The 15,565-nt window shown below is 42.3% G+C and overlaps 1 protein-coding gene across 1 annotated transcript in view; it reads right to left on the reverse strand.

The window, feature by feature from the left end:
• LOC115145514 (ATP-sensitive inward rectifier potassium channel 12-like) overlaps positions 1–15,565 on the reverse strand; it is a 49,702-nt gene that overhangs the window by 2,688 nt on the left and 31,449 nt on the right. The window lies entirely within an intron of this gene.

Genomic DNA, 15,565 nt, shown 5'->3' on the forward strand with positions numbered 1-15,565 from the left:
CGGCATTTTAAGTGTTTTATCACTACAATGGTGTGGTACGTAGTACTCTATCACTTTGGGCTTGGTGCACCTTAGTAGCATGCAGATGTTGCTAATTAAACCAAGTTTACACTCTTTCTTGTGAAAATGATAAGCAGCCATTCAGCTGGGGTCCTGGTCTTGAGGATACAAATAGTGGTTTTTAAACTCCCCAGTAGACTAGTTCTGTGTCCCAAATTAAACCCTATTCCCTTTATAGTAACCTCCCACCACCACCGTCACCCGTCATCAGCACCCCCTGGTCTGGCTCTGGCTGTTCTGTAGTCTAGTGGCTGAGCAGTGTGATATGTCTCTCTAATAATAGCTGCCAGTCACATTGAGCCCCCTTTTCCACAGCTCAGACTCTGAGAGCTCACTGCGTTCTGATTGCGTTTATTTTCAACACAAGTACTGTACAGACCATTTCATTTCAATGCTACTCCAGCACAGTTCATGTCAACGCAGCTAAGCAGATCATTTCAGTGAAACAATGTTTTGAGGGTTTCTTAGGTGTTCATTAGGTGCTGAATACGGAAACAGAACTGATACCATATTGCAGTGAAATGTGTAGCGACACAAAAAGTAAGTTATGACATATGGACCACATCATTATTGACTGACCTCCTTACTAACAGGCACCTCTCTCTCTCTCGCTCTTTCTCGTAGTCTCTCTCTCTCTCTCTCTCTCTCTCTCTCTCTCTCTCTCTCGCTCTCTCTCTCTTTCTCTTTCTCTTTCTCTTTCTCTCTCCCTCTCTCAAGTCTCTCTCTCTCTATTATCGACCAACCAGTAAACAGGAGTCACTGAAAAGGAACCTGATTTGCTGAGGTATTGTGGGATGGCTCAATGTAAGAGTGGTTAAAGGAGTCACCATGGAAACAGGTCACCGCACCAAGACTGAGGGCTGCTGAGATTGGGTGCCTGGTGATGGGCAAGGCCAAGTTACTCCTGTTAAAAATAATAGATTTATAGCCATATTCTAGGAGAGGAGGAAATAGTGAAGATAGTTACCTGTGTACTGAGACAACACCAATTAGGAAATTACGAACCACCTCACACCTGCGATCAAACCAGCCCCCAAAGTTACCACTTCTTAGGTATAGCTATACCTAAGATGTGGTAACTTTGGGGGCTGGTTTGATCGCAGGTGTGAGGTGGTTCGTAATTTCCTAATTGGTGTTGTCTCAGTACACAGGTAACTATCTTCACTATTTCCTCGTCTCCTAGAATATGGCTATAAATCTATTATTTTTAACAGGAGTAACTTGGCCTTGCCCATCTTGGTGTCTTGCCACCCTAAATTAAGTATTTCTGGTTCCGTCCAGGTGGCAGAACAGTCAGGAAGAGTTGCCCCCTTCCTGTGAGCATGGTTGTGTCCAAATGGCATCACAGTCCCTATATAGTGCAGTACTTTTGACTAGAGCCCTCTATAGAAAATAGGATGTCATTTGGAACGCAGCCCATGGACAGATAAACCAACCAACAGCGAGACAGACTGAGGAAGATAAGCTAGAGAGGGTGAGTGATGGTGAGAGTGAAGTACTGTAATGGAACATAGAGAAACCAGAGAGAGAGAGTGAAGAGGTGAGCAGAAATGATTAAAAGGGGATAGAGGTCAGGGAAGACAGGGAGGCACTGTGGAAGGACACAAGGAAGAAGAAAGGGAATAGAAGGAGGCAGAAAACAGGGGGGAACCTTAGGACTGTAAAAGGGAGGGAGAGGGAGAAATGTATACTGGTCTAAATAGAGCTTGTCTGTTTCGTCAAACGTCTGCCAACAAATGACTCTGCCATCTCCCCGATAACCAAAGAAAAACCCTCTGCTGCTGTCACCGTGGTTATTGCTCTCCTCTTGTTCTGTACATTTCAGTATAATTTTATTAATTTTACTGCAGTGGGCGAAATGAGGGTCACACAGAGTGTTTCTTGGTAGTCTTAAACAAATCTACTTTGACACAAAAGTATACACCTCACACACATGCTTATGGGCAATTTAAAAAGAAGACACCATGTCAGATATAGAGTTGAAATGTATTCAATTTTGAGTTTGCATCCTAATATTACATTTTATATGCATCACAGAAGACTGAAATATAACAAAACTGTTTAACATAGAAACACTGGATTTTCTGCAACACTAAAAAAACGTAAAAGTGTATTAATTAGGAAAAATAGGAATAACATTAGACCCATGAGGCCACTAGGTCATTTGACTGCAGGGAAGGGCTACAGCCAACAGGTACAATGTACTATGATGCCAGTATGCATGAATAGAAAGGAGATTTATGGGCTCCTAACCAATTGTGCTATTTTCTGTGTTTTTTCACGTTGTTTGTACATCATTTTGTACATAATGTTTTTGTCATCGTCTCTTATGCCCGAAAAGAGATTCTGGATATCAGAACAGCATTACTCACCTCGAACTGATTTTAAATTAGTCGGATGCGAAAGATTCACTTGAGATACCCGACCAGGGCCTCCCGGGTGGTGCAGTGGTTAAGGGCGCTGTACTGCAGTGCCAGCTGTGCCACCAGAGACCCTGGGTTCGCGCCCAGGCTCTGTCATAACTGACCGTGGGGCGACACATATTGGCCTAGCGTCGTCCGGGTTAGGGAGGGCTTGGCCGGTAGGGATATCTTTGTCTCATCGTGCACCAGCCATTCTTGTGGCGGGCCGGGCGCAGTGCGCGCTAACCAAGGTTGCCATGTGCACGGTGTTTCCTCTGACACATTGTTGTGGCTGGCTTCGGGGTTGGATGCGTGCTGTGTTAAGAAGCAGTGTGGCTTGGTTGGGTTGTGTATCGGAGGACGCATGACTTTCAACCTTCGTCTGTCCCGAGCCCGTACGGGAGTTGTAGTGATGAGACAAGATAGTAGCTACTATAAAAAAAACAATTGGATACCACGAAATTGGGGAGAAAAAGGGGTAAAATAAAAAATAAAATAAAAAAATAAAAAAGAGATACCCGACCAGGCCCAAATCCCATCATTCGCATGAAGAGAAGATGCCGATACAGGGGAAGCAGGTTGGGGTGCCTTGTGAGAATTTGTCGGCGAGTGGGTAACCCACCTCTACCATCTGTCCAATTGGGCAACGTGAATCCATTGGAGAATAAACTGGATGAGCACCCCGTTCAAGACTATCCTACCAACGGGATATTAAAACTGTAAAATCATATGTTTCACCAAGTCGTGGCTGAACGACGACATGGATAATATACAGCTGGCTGGTTTTTCCGTGCATCGACAAGATAGAACAGCTGCCTCCGGTAATAGCGGTCGATATCTATTTGTCAATAACAGCTGGTGCGCGAAATCAAATATTAAGGAATTCGCTAGGTGTTGCTCGCCTAAGGTAGAGTGTCTCATGATAAGCTGTAGACCACACTATTTACCAAAGTAATTTTCATTTATATTTTTCGTAGCTGTCTATTTACCCCCACAAACCGGTGCTGGCACTAAGACAGCACTCAATGCAGGGAAACTTAAATCCATTTGACCTCATTTCTACCAGCATGTTACATGTGCAACAAGAGGGGAAAACAATCTAGACCACCTTTACTCCACACACAAGCTACACAAGCTATGAATATGTTCCGGGACTCGTCCGATGGCATTTAGTAGTAGATAACATCAGTCACCGGCTTCATCAATAAGTGCATCGATGACGTTGTCCTCACAGTGAGCGTGCGTACATACCCCAAACAGAAGCCATGGATTACAGGCAACATCTGCACTGAACTAATGGGTAGAGCTGCTGCTTTCAAGGAGTGGGACTCTAACCCGGACGTTTATAAGAAATCCCACTATAACCTCTGATGAACCATCATGCTGCAGGGGGATTGATGCACTTCACAAAATAGATGGCAGCAAGAGGAAGGAAAAGTATGTGGATATATTGAAGCAACATCTCAAGACATCAGTCAGGAAGTTAAAGCTTGGTCGCAAATGGGTCTTCCAAATGGACAATGACCCCAAGCATACTTCCAAAGTTGTGGCAAAATGGCTTAAGGACAACAAAGTCAAGGTATTGGAGTGGCCATCACAAAGCCTTGACCTCAATCCCATAGAACACTTGTGGGCAGAACTGAAAAAGCATGTGCAAGCAAGGAGGCCTACAAACCTGACAAACCTGACTCAGCGTCCAACACCATAATGCCCTCAAAGCTCACCACCAAGATAAGGACCCTGGAACTAAACACCTCCCTCTGCAACTGGATCCTGGACAGGCCACCTCAAGTGGTAACGGTAGGTAAATGTAGGCAACAACACATCTGTCATGCTGTCCCTCAACACGGGGGCCCCTCAGGGGTGTGTGCTTAGTCCCCTCCTGTAACTGAGTGGCCAAGCACGACTCCAACACCATCATTAAGTTTTTCAACGACACAACAGTGGTAGGCCTGATCACCGATAACAATGAGACAGCCTATAGGGAGGAGGTCAGAGATCCATAAGTGTGGTGCCAGGACAACAACCGCTCCCTCAATGTGATCAAGACAAAGATGATGATCATGGTCTACCGGAAAAGGAGGGCTGAGCACGCCCCCATTCTCATCGACGAGGCTGTAGTGGAGCAGGTTGAAAGCTTCAAGTTCCTTGGTGTCCACAACACCTACAAAAACACCAAGACAGTCGTGAAGAGGGCACGACAATGCCTATCCCCCCTCAAGTCTTCAGCTGCACCATCGAAGGCATGGTTGCATCATCGCCTGGTATGGGAACTGCTCGGTCTCCGACCGCAAGGCACTACAGAGGGTAGTGCGTACGGCCCAGTACATCACTGGGGCCAAGCTTTCTGCCATCCAGGACCTCTATACCAGGCGGTGTCAGAGGAAAGCCCTAAAAATTAAAAAAAAGACTCTAGCCACCCTAGTCATAGACTGTTCTCTCTGCTACCGCATGGCAAGCGGTACCGGAGTGCCAAATCTAGGATCCTAGAAGCTTCTTAACAGCTTCTACCCCCAAGCCATAAGACTCCTGAACAGCTAATCAAATGGCTACCCAGACTATTTGCATTGACCCCCCCATGTTTTTTAAGCTGCTGCTACTCACTGTTTATTTTATATTATCTATGCATAGTCAATTTACCTCTACCTACATGTACATATTACCTCAATTACCTTGACTAACCTGCACCCCCATACATTGACTCAGTACCGTTACTTCCTGTATATACAGTATATGTCACTCTCTTATGTTCACTCACCAGATGGTATTATTCTTGTGTTCCGGCGTGTAGCCACATGGAATTGTCTCGTTCCTGGTTTTGTTGTTTTATTAAACGTTTCATCTGCACCTACTTCCCGACTCACAGCTCCATTATTACAAAATGTTGATTTCTGTTATGATCCCTTTTAATGTCTTAGAATCATAAGAAACCAATGATGTTTTTGTTGTCATAGGAGACTTGGTAAACAAGTTATGTATTATAGCTTGAAATCATGCTTAAAGAATGTAATGTTGCTCTCTACAGATATAAAATAGAACTCAAGGGTGGGCCTCTGACAAAAATAAGTAATTTTCAAAGGCCCACCCTTAAATGTAATGCATTACGCACATTTTACAGAGTGAGCATTTAAGTCCATTACACTGTTCCTGTGCAACACGTAATGTTACCCAACATTTACTTGCCTCTTCTTCGACAAGTGAAACCATGAGTTAATTGCCATCTGAACCTGATCAGCCGTATGAGATGGCAGAGTCACACGTAGCTATATGCAGAGGCTGCACTATTGCCAGATGACTCGCAGATCATATGAGTGTTTTAATGCCACGAATAGACACACAGCGGTGTTAGATGTTGCACAGTAGAGGGACAGGACAGGAGCTGGTCTATGGCTGGCCACTGGAATATACTGTATATTAGTCTATGGCTGGACATTGAAACATGGCAGGCTAGACTAGTTTAGAACAGGCCTTGTACTTAATGCCACTCTACTCTTTAAGGGTTTTCTGATGAAGTGGGGCTGAATATTGTCTATAATGTACAGTACACTGAGCATGTATTAATTACACACTTTAAATTTCAAGTCATTATTAAAAGCCTGCTGGGTCCAATCGCAATTAAATTATCACAGAGTTAGTGGAAGAGGAATAAAATAAATGAGAGCTGAACAGAGGAGCACACACAAACTTTCAGAGCGCCCAATGGACCCTGGTCAAAATAAGTGCTATTTGGGACACAGGCTAAGTGAGTCAGAGAGCACTGTAGAGAGAGACATGTACAGTGAGATGATTCAGCACATAGCCAATTGTAATCAGACCTGTATATTTGACCCCCCCCACCTTTGACTTATGTGACCCACTTATGTGGCTGGCTAACAAACACACTCTGAAGTCCGAACTCTCAAAACAACACATACTGTACGTCAAAAAAAGAAACAAATACAGGCAGAGAGACAGAAAGACAGATAGACACCGAAATTAGAGTCCTTCCATGAGTGTCTCCTTGGTATTTATGACTGTTATATTTCAAGAGGGTGTTAAAGTCCAATGAATGAAGTCCATGCCAAGATGATCTTTTTGCTGTACTTTGGCTTGACTGACATGTAGTTACAGACATTTAGGCTACCTGTTGGTTTGGTTTATGTCATCTGCTATCTGAATATTCACAGAAAAGTTATAGAGTCAAGTGAATCTCATGATTTAGAGAATTAAATATTATTTTCACATAATATTTATGAAATGTTTTTTAAAATGTTTTAATGTACTGAGTTGAAATGAGAGGACATCATAATTCCCAGCTTTGATCTGTACTGAAATCAAACTCCCAGAGCTGTCAGCATGCAGACGGGACACCACAGGTGTGTGTGTGTGTGTGTGTGTGTGTGTGTGTGTGTGTGTGTGTGTGTGTGTGTGTGTGTGTGTGTGTGTGTGTGTGTGTGTGTGTGTGTGTGTGTGTGTTCCTCAACGTTCGCTATAGAGTATGAACACAACCGGTCAAAAGTTTTAGAACACCTACTCATTCAAGGTTTTTCTTATTTTTACTATTTTCTACTTTGTGGAATAATAGTGAAGACATCAAAACTATGAAATAACGGATATGGAGTCATATCTTCAAATAGCCACCCTTTGCCTTGATGACAGCTTTGCACACTCTTGGAATTCTCTCTGCCAGCTTCACCTGGAATGCTTTTCAACTTGAAGAAGTTCCCACATATGCTGAGCACTGAGCACTGCTTTTCATTCACTCTGCGGTCTGAGGTCGGGGGATTGTAGAGGCCAGGTCATCTGATGCAGCACTCCATCACTCTAATTCTTGGTAAAATAGCCCTTACACAGCCTGGACGTGTGTTGGGTTGTTGTCCTACTGAAAAACAAATGATAGTCCCACTAAGTGCAAACCAGATGGGATGGTGTATCGCTGCAGAATGTTGTGGTAGCCATGCTAGTTAAGTGTGCCTTGAATTCTAAATAAATTGCAGACATTGTTAGCACCATCACACCACCACCTCCATGCTTCACCGTGGGAACCACACATGCAGAGATCATCCGTTCACCTACTCTGAGTCTCACAAAGACACAGTGGTTGACAGAGGTGTGGACTCAAGTCACAAATATGATGATTTTAGACTTGACTTGACAATATCAAGAAAGACTTGCAACTCGACTTTGACTTTAACACCAATGACTCCTGACTTAACTTGGATTTGAGCCTTTTGACTCAAACTGCCTTGGTACCCTCCCCAAGCCCAAATGTAAAAAATGATGCTATTCAAAATAGTGTGCAGCGCATCAACTCTTTAACGGATTACAGTTTGAATCGGACAGCAGCCAGTTAAATTGTGCAAGCAGAGAAAAAAGTTGCGTGTGGCAGTGCAGTGGAACGCCGGCGGGTGAATTCAGATGGAGCCCTTGGAAAGATAATACCCCAAATTATTATTTCCCGATATAAAGACTACGTTGTTGTCAACAAAAAACAGATTGCAACTTGCAAAACATACAGGAAGAAAATGACAGACGGAGGCGCAACAACTTCCAACTTTGTTCACATTTGAAGCTGCACAAAGAAGGGTAAGTCGTGACTAATATGGCCAACAGTGATATATAACTTTGCTAGTGTAGCATGTAGGCTAACACAACGTTAAATCAATGCGCCTACACACAGTCAGTCAGTGCGGGAACGTGATCATTGCACCCAAGATTGAGCTACAACTGGCTAGGCTGTTGGTAGCCTAAATCCTGCCTGGTGTTACTGCTGTTCCTAGAACCATTGACATATGTTAGCCTTATGTAACCACACACAGACAGGGTGTGTGTGTGTGTGTGTGTGTTAAGGTTGGGCGATTGTGTACAAGCCTACAGCACTTGCGGTGTTTTGCCCACACTCTCTAGCTGGTGGTGGGAGACGGCTTGAGAGAAACAAAAGTGATGACTCCTCTTTCAAAGTTATCAAAAATCAGCTCACTGCTGCATACAAGCACAACATTCAAAGAGGTGTTTGAGGCTGAATTTGGGGAAAGAGGCATCCCTGCTGCTGTCAAACACAAGATGGAACTCAACACTGAGACAAGTGAAGGTAGTTATCCAATGTGACCATCTAAAGCTATGTCATGTTCCAGAAAAGACTGGGCACAAGTTGTTCACAGTACGGGAGTCAAATACGTTGAAGTAGTTGGCGGACATCCTGAAGCCGTTTGTAGAAGCAACAGATTTGACACAGGGGGAGAAGATAGTCACAATCAGTTCTGTTGTTCCCTCTGTCCTGTCCCTGAATCACCACCTGGAGCAGCAGAAGCCTCAAGTCCATTTCTTGAGCTGCCTGGTCAGAAGTCCCCAGGCATCCATGAACAAAAGATTTCTTGGAATCTTCAATGTGAAAATGGCCAGGACACAAGATGGAATCACTGCCCCCTTTTCAGATCCAGTCTACCTCAAAGCAGCTGCATTGGATCTGGCTTTTTCTCTGATGTGGGTGAAGCACCATGTGCTGGTCAAGGAGGAGGTCAAAGAAATGGCACAAAGAGTAAAAGGTAAATATTGAGTTTAATGTAACTTTTTCTCATAATTTAGTCTAATTGACTGCAACAATAATACTTTTTCCATTTAACCCACTGCATTACCAATACCAGCCTTTTTGTTTATACTTTTACATGTTTTGCCAGAACTGATTCTGCAAGGTTTGAGCAAGCTGTGTCTCTTGTTGATGAGGAAGAGTGAGAGGACCATAGTCTTGGACAAGTAGAAGGGCTGTTTGCAGCATACAGTGGTTCCTCTTTTAAAAGTTGTGAGCTTACACCGCGGGACTTAGAGGTACCCAGTGTCACGGCTTTATTCATCTTCGTTTTCGGTTCACCCTGACATTTCCATTCCTCTTCTGACAACAGAACCTGACCAACTGCTCACCAGGCACAGAAAGGGCCTCCCAGACCGTTATGCTGTTCTGCTATTCCAAGGATGTGTACCCGAAGAGAGATACCCCGTTGGGCACAGAATACATAGCCTTCCCGTTGTGGCCATCTATTTCAGCACCGTTTCGCGCTGCTCTGAGACAAGCAAGTTCAAATATTCCATGTTATTCTTAAAATATGTGTTGACTGAATGTAAGCAAGTGATGTCTGCTAAATAATCAAGTTAGGTTTCTCCAGAAATAAATAATTGTAAATAACTGGCTTTATTTACAAATGACTGATTCTGCAAGAAGGGCTGTTTGCACCCCATGTTCAAGGATTGCCTTTTTCTCGCTCACTCTAGGTTAATTGAAAATTAAATCTCCAAAATATTGTTACTTTTTAAACAAAGCGATTATTATTATTATTATTATTAATTAATTTAAAATGATATAAAAGCCCCTTAGATATTCTCAGATATTCTCACACCGGAAAACAGGTCAATTGCATAGTCCCAGGGGCGATGAGGAGGGAGACAGGTAGCGCGGGTCTTGGAGAATACCTCCCTTAGATCCTGATATTCTGCCGGGATGTTGGGCAACCACAGGACTCTCAACCGATGTGGAACAGTTGTTTGATGTACCTTTTAATAAATTATTGTAACTTTGTGGCAGGATTGTTTTAGGTGTCTACAGTATATCTGGAGAGAAAGAGAAAGCACTACAATATTTAGTTTGTGTTGTCATATTGATGTGTCTTACTCATGGCTAACCATGTATTTCCATGGAAATATAACGTTTATTTGGAAAGTAATAAATATATATTTTTCTAAATCATTCATGATTTGCAGAAATGTAATATACTAACTGTTACTCTTGTTAAACATATGAAATGGTATTACATTTGGTGAAGAGCACATTATAACTAGACACTCAAAGTTTAGGACTTGAGACTTGACTCAGACTTGCCTGTCTTGACTTGGGACTTGACTTGGGACTTGAGTGCCAAGACTTGAGACTTACTTGTGACTTGTAAAACAATGACTTGGTCCCACCTCTGGCGATTGGAACCAAAAATCTCAAATTTTGACTCATCAGACCAAAGGACAGTCTAATGTCCATTGCTTGTGTTTCTTGGTCCAAGCAAGTCTCTTCTTCTCATTGGTGTCATTTAGTAGTGGTTTCTTTGCAGCAATTCGACCATGAAGGCCTGATTCACATAGTTACTTGAACTCTGTGAAGCATTTATTTTGGCTGCAATTTCTGAGGCTGGTAACTCTAATGAACTTATTATCTGCAGCAGAGGTAACTCTGGGTCTTCCTTTCCTGTGGCGGTCCTCATGAGTGCCAGTTTCATCATAGCGCTTGATGGTTTTTACGACTGAACTTGAAGAAACATTAAAAGTTCTTAAAATTCGTATTGACTGACCTTCATGTCTTAAAGTAATGATGGACTGTCATTTGTCTTTGCTTATTTGAGCTGTTCTTGCCATAATATGGACTTGGTCTTTTACCAAATAGGGCTATCTTCTGTAAACAACCCCTACCTTGTCACAACACAACTGATTGACTCAAACGCATTAAGAGGGAAAGAAATTCTACAAATTAATTTTTATCAAGGCGCACCTGTTAATTGAAATGCATTCCAGGTGACTACCTCATGAAACTGGTTGAGAGAATGCCAAGAGTGTGCAACGCTGTCATCAAGGCAAAAGGTGGCTACTTTGAAGAATCTCAAATATAAACTATATTTTAATTTGTTTAACACTTTTTTGGTTATTACATGATTCCATGTGTTATTTCATAGTTTTGATGTCTTCACTATTATTCTACAATGTAGAAAATAGTAAAAATAAAGAAACATCTTGGATGAGTAGGTGTGTCCAAACTTTTGACTGTATTTAGACTTGTGACATATGTTGTGTTATTTTATGGCTGGTTATGACATCTACATAAGTCATAATGCTTCTTGACAGCCATAAAGTGTATTTTCTACAAGTTGTTTAAAATATGATGAAAAAAACATGACTTTAAAGAATTCATTACAACGACAACAAAGGTCATAAGAAACAAACTTTCAAATGAAAGGAAACTTCCTGGCAATGAAAAAACAAATTTGAATAAATGTGGGTTTTGACACTCTTATGTAGGTGTCATAACAGCCATAAAATAACATGTGTCACAACAGATGTACATATATGGCAGTGCTAGGTCAGCTGTTATAACATGCTATGACATTGGGTGTCAAGTAAAGTGTTACCAAGATTTCTACAATTATAGACTGATGTGAGTATAGGATTTTACTTCTTCAGACTAGGGTCTATTTTCTCCACTTTCTGTCTGACTGACGTGCCCAAAGTAAACTGCCTGTTACTCAGGCCTAGTGGCCAGGATATGCATGTAATTTGTACCACTTTGAAGTTTGTTGAAATGGTAAAATTATTTATGAGACTGTAACACAATTGATATAGTAGAAGAAACTCAAAAGAAAAACCAGCTCCCAGATTGCAATTACTATGGCTTCTACTAGATGTCAACAGTCTTTGTTCAAGGTTTCAGGCTTGTTTCTTTGCAAAAAATGAATAATTTGAGTTTTGGTACTGGGACCTGCATATTTTGCTTTTCTATTGAACATACTTCTTTCCGTATTATAGTTGAATTAAATTGTAGAGTACCTGAGGATTAAATAGAAACGTATTTTGACTTGTTCTAACAAAGATTAGCGGTAGTTTTTTGGATTCCTTTCTCTGCATGTTGAACGAGTGGATTACTCAAATCGATGGCGCCAACTAAAAATATTTTTGGGGATATAAAGAAGGATTTTATCTAACAAAACGAACATGCATGTTGTAGTTGAGACCCTTTGGATTGCAAGTCAGAAAGGAAGATTTTCAAAAAGTAAGTGAAAATGTAATCGCTATTTGGGATTTTATGAAGCCTGTGCTGGTTGAAAAATATTTTGATGTGGGGCGCCGTCCTCAATCAATCGCCATGGTATGCTTTCGCTGTAAAGCCTATTGTAAATCGGACAATGCAGTTAGATGAACAAGACTTTAAGCTTTTAACCGATATAAGACACTTGTATGTACCTAGATGTTTAATATCCATCATTTTTATGATTATTTATTTGAATTGAATAATCCCCAGTTTACAATTGGCTCTTTCATCCCCCTCCTCTCCCCTGTAACTATTCCCCAGGTCATTGCAGCAAATGAGAACGTGTTCTCAGTCAACTTACCTGGTAAAATAATGGATAAATAAATAAAATAAAATTTATAGATCTGGCTTTGTGTTGTAGGTCATTGTCCTGGTGAATTCCTCTCCCAGTGTCTGGTGTAAAGCAGACAAGCAGGTTTTGCTCTAGAATGTTGCAGTTGAAAAATTCCCCAGTCTTTGCCGATGTCAAGCATACCTATACCATGATGCAGCCACCACCATGCTTGAGAATAAGGAGGCAGTTACTCAGTAATGTGTTGTGTTTGATTTGCCCCAAACATAAGTCTTTGCATTTAGTGCCTTGTTGCATACATATGCATGTTTTGGAATATTTTTAAAAAACGTCTTCAGTCTGTGTATTTTTATTCAGCTCAGAAGGACGACTGCGTCTTTGTGTCTGGGTGGTTTACGACATCATCCACATCATAATTATTAGCTTGACCATGATTAAAGATACATTCAACATCTGGTTTGTTATTGTTACCCATCTACCAATTACTGCCCTTCTCTATGAGGCTTTTAAAAAGATTCTGGTCTTTGTAGTTGAATCTGTGCTTGAAATACAATACTTGACCGAGGGACCTTACAGATGTTGTATGTAATGAGGACAGAGGAAGGGGTAGTCATTCAAAAATCATGTCAACCACTATTATTACACAGAGTGAGTTCATATAACTTATTATGTGATTTGTTAAGCCACATTTGACTTTGAACTAATTTATGCTTGCCTAAACAAAGGGGGTGAATACTAATGTAACAACTATATTATAGTTATTTGATGTGTATTAATTTGTAAAAAATGTTTAAAATTTTCTTTCTACTTTTACATTATGGAGTATTTTGTGTCAATTGATGACAAAAAAATTACAATTAAATCTACAGTATTTCAATCCCACTTGTAATGCAAAAAAATGTGACAAAAGTTCAAGATGGTTTATACTTTCTAATATTCCATTTTGCAGACGCTATTATCCAAAGCTTTGTATTGTAATTATTAGGGATCCCCATTTCTTACTCTTCCGGGGGTCCAAACACATCAAGACACATATATCACACATAAAACATAAGATAAAACAGTACATATGACATTGTTACACCACTACATATCCACAACACAAAATGTATAATACCACCATACAACAATATACGTATGTGAAGAGTACATGGCTCTATGTAGTACTGTGCACCTCCCATAGTCTGTTCTTGACTTGGGGATTGTGAAGAGACCTCTGGTGGCATGTCTTTTGGGGTATGCATGGGTGTCTGAGCTGTGTGCTAGTAGTTTAGACAGATATCTCGGTGCATTCAACATGTCAACACTTACAGAAACAGGTAGTGATGAAGTCAATCTCTCCTCCACTTTGAGCCATGAGAGATTTACATACTTAATGTTAGCTCTCCATGTACATTTAAGGGCTAGCCGTGCTGCCCTGTTCAGAGCCAATTGATGTCATTAGTAAAGATTGAGACAAGGGGCCTAGACAACTGCCCTGGGGATTTCCTGATTCTACCTGGATTATGTTCGAGAGAATCCATTAAAGAACACCCTCTGTGTTCTGTTGGACAGGTAACTCTTTATCCACAATATAGCAGGGTGTGTAAAGCCATAACACATGAGCTTTTCCAACAGCAGACTATGATCAATAATGTCAAAAGCCGCGCTGAAGTCGAACAAGCCAGTCATTTGTGGAATTGTCGTGCTTGTTTAATGAACTTTTTGGGGAAAGGGGGCAGCAGCATTTTCACTTTTGGATGAATAGCGTGCCCAAACCAAACTGCCTCCTACTCTGTCCTAGATGCTAATATATGCATATTACTATTAGTATTGGATAGAAAACACTCTGAAGTTTCTAAAACTGTTTGAATGATGTCTGTGAGTATAACAGAACTAATATGTGTTACGGTTTTTCTTCTCCTCTGACGAGGAGGTGTAGCGAGGATTGGACCAAAATGCAGCGTGGTTATTTAGATTCATATTTAATGAAATAAGAACACGAACAGCACAAAAACAATAAACGTAACACGAAAACCCAAACAGCCTAATCTGGTGCAAACTAACACAGAGACAGGAACAATCACCCACGAAACACTCAAAGAATATGGCTGCCTAAATATGGTTCCCAATCAGAGACAACGATAAACACCTGCCTCTGATTGAGAACCACTTCAGGCAACCATAAACTTTTCTAGAAAACCCCACTATACCACAATCCCAATACCTACAAAAAAACAAGACTAAACACACCACATAATAAACCAATGTCACACCCTGGCCTGACCAAAATAATAAAGAAAACACAAAATACTAAGACCAGGGCGTGACAGAACCCCCCCCTGCACACCTAAACCCATAGCTGGCTGGTGGTTCTGGCAGATCCTGGCTGACTGGCGGTTCCGGCGGATCCTGGCGGATCCTGGCTGAATGGCGGATCTGGAAGATCCTGGCTAACTGGCGGATCCTGGCTGACTGGCGGATCTGGAAGATCCTGGCTGACTGGTGGATCTGGAAGATCCTGGCTGACTGGCGGCTCTGGCTGCTCCATGCAGACTGGCGGCTCTGGCTGCTCCATGCAGACTGGCGGCTCTGGCTGCTCCATGCAGACTGGCGGCTCTGGCTCCTCCATGCAGACTGGCAGCTCTGGCTGCTCCAAGCAGACTGGCAGCTCTGGCTGCTCCATGCAGACTGGCAGCTCTGGCTGCTCCATGCAGACTGGCAGCTCTGGCAGCGCTGAACAGGCGGGAGACTCCGGCAGCGCAGTAGAGGAGGAGGGCTCTGGCAGCGCTAAACAAGCGGGAGACTCCGGCAGCGCAGAACAGGCGTGAGACTCCGACAGCGCTGTAGAGGAGGAAGGCTCCGGCAGCGCTGGACAGGCAGGAGACTCCGGCAGCGCAGTAGAGGAGGAAGGCTCTGGCAGCGCTAAACAAGCGGGAGACTCCGGCAGCGCAGAACAGGCGTGGCGCACTGTAGGCCTGATGCGCGGTGCTGGCACTGGTGGTACTGGGCCGA

Source organism: Oncorhynchus nerka, linkage group LG17 (genome assembly GCF_034236695.1).
Source record: "Oncorhynchus nerka isolate Pitt River linkage group LG17, Oner_Uvic_2.0, whole genome shotgun sequence".
NCBI lineage: Eukaryota > Metazoa > Chordata > Actinopteri > Salmoniformes > Salmonidae > Oncorhynchus > Oncorhynchus nerka.